Source organism: Octopus bimaculoides, chromosome 18 (genome assembly GCF_001194135.2).
Source record: "Octopus bimaculoides isolate UCB-OBI-ISO-001 chromosome 18, ASM119413v2, whole genome shotgun sequence".
Lineage (NCBI taxonomy): Eukaryota > Metazoa > Mollusca > Cephalopoda > Octopoda > Octopodidae > Octopus > Octopus bimaculoides.
In genome coordinates, this window is record NC_068998.1 from 48,907,731 (window position 1) to 48,912,868 (window position 5,138).

The 5,138-nt window shown below is 36.8% G+C and overlaps 2 protein-coding genes across 4 annotated transcripts in view; one reads left to right on the forward strand and one right to left on the reverse strand.

Moving 5' to 3' along the window:
- The window catches only part of LOC106877747 (uncharacterized), a 260,355-nt gene that overhangs the window by 75,278 nt on the left and 179,939 nt on the right, over positions 1–5,138 (forward strand). The window lies entirely within an intron of this gene.
- The window catches only part of LOC106877837 (uncharacterized), a 22,592-nt gene that overhangs the window by 9,924 nt on the left and 7,530 nt on the right, over positions 1–5,138 (reverse strand). The window contains exon 1 of one of the 3 annotated variants that reach the window (XM_014926878.2): positions 2,369–2,494. The exons of the other annotated variants lie outside the window; for them this stretch is intronic. The gene's annotated coding sequence lies outside the window, so the exon portion shown is untranslated. Of the gene's footprint in view, positions 1–2,368; positions 2,495–5,138 lie in introns of those variants that run through there. 3 annotated transcript variants of the gene reach the window in all.

The window sequence follows — 5,138 nt, forward strand, 5'->3', positions numbered from 1 at the left end:
ACAAAAAAGGAACGGGAACATAAACAAACCACAAAAAACGAACTTTTTTTTACAGACAACAGAATGAACACATAGGAAAACAGACACACCACATATGGAACTTTTCCTTCATCAGCTGCCTCTATTCTAAACTAGGCATTTCGAAGATGAAGCATAACACGCTCTTAGAATAGCTCTTCTCGCGAAGCAAATTAAGTGAAACCTGCTATGCGGAGAATTCCAAAGTAGCAAACAGAAACCAACACAGGGGAAAACAAACGTTGAGGGCCGTTAGGCCGAACGAGATGAGATACTGAACGCTGTGATGTGACGAACTTGAGCAGAGAGAGATAGCAGTTTGTGTTGCCTTTATGCTAGCTGAATGGAGAAAGAAAGATCTGACCACAGGTCACGTGTGATCAACGAGGAGTGGTAGAGAGAAGAAATTATCACATGACGATTCACAAGTAAGTTTTTATGTTCATGATGTTATCATAATACCATTGGTATTGTGTGGGTGGTAAGTTCCGGGAATAAGCCAGGCTGTTTTCTAACCATATAATTCGGGATCAGCCCCACTGTATGACATTTGGGGCAAATGTTTTCTTCTACTAACCGACCAAGTGGATTTGGTAGGCGAAATCTGAAAAATGTGGGTCGTACACACACACGCGCGCGCGCACACACACACGCACGCACACGCACACACACACGCATACACCACCGTTAGACAACCCGTGTTTTGTCTTGCTTTACGTTATCGTAATCTAGCAGTTTGGCAAAAATGACCGATAGAATTAGTACTGGGCTAAAAAATACTGGGTATCGATTCGACTAAGAATTGTTCAAGGCTGTGCCCCAGCATGGCCGCAGTTTAATAACTGAAACAAGTAAGACATAAAAAGATAAATAGCTAGTAAGATAGATAAACGCAATTAGTGTTGATATATTTACTTACATGGAGCACAAATGATACAGAATCAAAAGAGAAAATGAAACAAAGAAATCATATAATGTCATATCTCGATAGCTGTTTCAGGAAATCAAGAGAAAAACAGACCGAAACAGTGGCTCGTTAAGAGATAAGATAAGTGGAAGAAGTGCAGTCCCAAATCACGAGATAAAAAAAAAATGAGAAGATAAGGTTGGATGCCAGTCTGGTGAAAGTGTACGTCACAGGTAGTCAAAGTACTCGTACACGGACAATAAGATAGTTGAGAATGTGAGTGGTATAAAGAGGTGAATAAGAGATAAGCCTTGAGGCACCGAAATGGGTGTCAGTCGGAGAAGCAAAGGTACAAAGTATAGAGAGTAAAAGCAAGTTGACCACAATGAGAAATTAAAATGTAGCCTCTTTTGTAAACATAAGTTTTACTGCACATTTGTTCATTATGTAAAATCAATATATTTCCATATAACAAACTTTCTTTTTTTCTCTCCATACTTTCCTCCTCCACTTCCTCCGTCCAACTCTTATCTCTCTGATGACACACACACAAACGTTTGTTTTGCGTCACGACTCTCTCTCTCTCTCTCTCTCTCTCTCTCTCTCTCTCTCTCTATATATATATATATATATATATATATATATATATATACACACATACAAAATGTATATATGTGTGTGTGTGTGCGTGAGTGTATTATGTACGTATGCATATATATATGTGTGTATTGTACTGATATGTACTGGCACAACGACGAACACAGAAATTAAAACCAGGTATATTTTTAACTGCTTTAAACATTACCAAAATATCCGCCTTATATATTTCATTAAATTTTAATAAATGAAAATATTTAGTGAAAAACAGCGAATTAATTAGTATTTCGTGTTTCATTTTAATTGGAAAACGAAAAGGTGTGTGTGTGGGTGGGTGAGGAGGCGGGAGGGGGTTAACCAGTAAAAATTATGTAAAGCTTTTGTTTACTGATTTCTTGTTCTTTTTTTTTCCAGGAAAAAGTCTGACCTAGTTCAGAAAGTGACAAAAGATTGAGAACCACTGAATTAGATAACGCTGTCCCATGTAGTCAGCTACTCGAAAAGCCAAAGTAAATAAGATAAAGGATAGTCAAAGCAAAAAAGCATTTACCCATAAACATACTTACTCAGCACTCCCCTGGGGACGGGCTTAAACAATAACAACTAAAAACAACAACATCTCAACTACACTGTTTACATTTGACGGATATCTGTCCTCATCTTGTTTGACGGACAAATATCCGTCAAATGCAGATAATGTAAATAATGTACATAATTCCTCATTTCTTAAATATAGAACTGTAACATCTCAACTGTTTGATGTCTCACTTTTTTGTTGTATCGAACATTAGAACAAATATATCGGACATTACAACAAATATAAACCAAAACTTTGAAAATACCAACCTTTCTTTCGAGCGATAAAAATAAGATATATATATATATGACGGAATGTGAGGAGGTAACGTCTGCTGCTCTCAATGTAAATCCGGTACTGTATAACAATGTACTCAAACGGATAGGTATAGCAGGCAGTAACACAAAGAAAAAGAACAGCAGCAGCAGCAGCGGAAGTAGCAGAGGTTTTCATATTAGCGTGTGACACAGAATTTGCCTACATAAGACGTGCATGAATAAGCAGACACATACCTTATTAATGATGACATATATTTGAATGGAAGTATGTTGTAAAAAGTTTCATTTACGACAGTAGATGTATTCTCTATTTCTTTTTTCTGTCTATTTGACAAAAAATATTCTGGTGGCATACTTGCCAAGTAAGTATTTAGATCGGAGTGCACGTGGAAGACACATTTCTGCAGTTCAAAAACACTGTTGACGATGACTATTAACTTCATTTAAACATTTATTATTTCATTATATGTTGTTAAAGATTCCGTCGAGCGAAATGCGACCTGGTCACTGACAAGATTACACCGCAGCCGTGTCGTCTTGTCAGTAATCAGGTGGCACATTTTGACACCGTATAACAAATTATAAATATTTTGCTAATTAACAGTGTTTGTGAGTTTGTGAATTACTAACAAGTATCTTCCATCCCGCAATCGTCAAAATAAATCCATCTTCCAAAAATAAGCATTGATAAAAAAAAAATAATAATAGTTAAGTTGGTGTTAATATATTTAACGTAGAAAGGAATAAAAAGTTAATTACAAATAAAAATGCAGCGAGGAAATGACAACATTAGTTCGATGACTAATATAGGTTTAACAAGAGCACTCAGAGAGCACAAACCTCCGCCAAGGCAACACTAACGTCCTCTCAACAATTAACCAGAGATGATTTTTAATATGAGAATGTCTAAAATCAACTCGACTTCTCTCACAAACGAGAATACTAAATATGAACCCGACTGCTCTCAAAAATTAACTAAAAACAAAATAGGAAAAATAATCCAGAATCCTTGTCCGGTACTAGATCGATCACAAAACCTAATCAATTCGTACTAGTAACGAGGCCAAACATCCCTGAAAGTTTCATCCGAATCCACCCAGCGGTTCTTGAGATATCTTGTCCACGGACAAGCAAACAAATAAATGCGACTGAAACAATACCTCCGCTTTCTGGAAGGCGGTGGTAATAATTCCGTTAAGTGCAAGTACTAAATTTGCACATATTTCATAACACTTCCTTTGATTTTATAATGAGTGTAGGGTGTAATTTGAGGAAAATTTAGCAGCTTCTTCTAGCAGATCACGCGATCACAAATAGACTCTTTTTAACTGCTTCAATTGCTACATGGATTATTAATACAAATTGTGTGGAATGAGAACTGCGGCAATCAAATGATTTATGAATCCATTATTAATATCATTGAACAAATTTATTGCTTACATCCAAATATCAGTCGATTTCATATGAAAATCGAACTCCTTTATTAAACGCTAAAAGTAGTACATGTAAATTTAAACACTGCCATAAATCAAATGAGGATATCTTCTATATTGACATAGGATTTAGCTACCACTGTCAAAACTATATTAATAGCATTAATAGTTGAGTTTCCAATCTATCTGCTGATCGTGCTACTTTCTAAAACGGTGCCCCATACTACAACATCGTACTAGATAAGTCCGAATTTAGGAGTAATATTAATTATATTGACCCAAATGTAAATAGACCAAGAAAGCAGAGACAGAGTAAAATGTTATGGTACAATCCACATATAGTATGAATGTAGCTACCAAGATAGCTAAAAATTCCTGAAACTTATAGATAACCACTTCCTTCAGTCGCATAAATATTACAAGATCTTCATTAGAAATACAGTCAAAGTTATCTATATCTGCCTCTCCAATATAGGGTCGATAACTTTCAACTATAATAAAAATAATAGCATTAGAAACATTCCCTAAAGATCCTGCAAATCTAGATCTCTGGAGAGCTGACTTCTGAACAATAGATGCCTGGAAAAGGGTCAGCATTACGGATTTGGACGGAGAAACAAAAACTTACATTTGAATGACGGGAAACACTTTTGAATAAAGATATAAGCAGCATTTGGCTTCGTTTGGAGACAGAGGCAAAAGGCATACCACATCTTTATCCAATATAAATTTTCTGGACATCGATTTTATGCATTATATAAATATTATGCATAAAAAGCATACGCCCCCATAAACTCATGTTCCACCAACCCCAACCCACTCTATCTCCCAGCTAAATAAAGCCTCATCAGAATTTATCAGACGGATATTGAACTGTTGATTGTTTCTCAGAAATTCATATTCTGTTTCTTAGAAATACATTGTTGTTGGTCTTGCAAACATTAGAGGAAGTGACTAAGCAAATCCCACAGTCTTCTTCTTCTTCTTCTTCTTCTTCTTCTTCTTCTTCTTCTTCTTCTTCTTCTTCTTCTTCTTCTTCTTCTCCTCTTCCCCATCTCCTCCTCCTCCTTAGTAGTAGTAGTAGTAGTAGGATGATGATGATGAGGAGGCGGCGGAAGAGAGAGAGGGAGTCGAAACCATTGAATTCTCATATCTTATTTACTCACACCATTCCGTTCATGTTGTAGCGACCGACTGTCCCCTCAAAATAGGGATCACGCCAGCATCATCGGAGAAACAAGCCCTACGAGTTGGAGAGGATACTGTTGCGAGCGCCACTGGCCATTCTCTGCGGCAACGGCATTGCCGTGGAGCGTGGCTGAGTACCC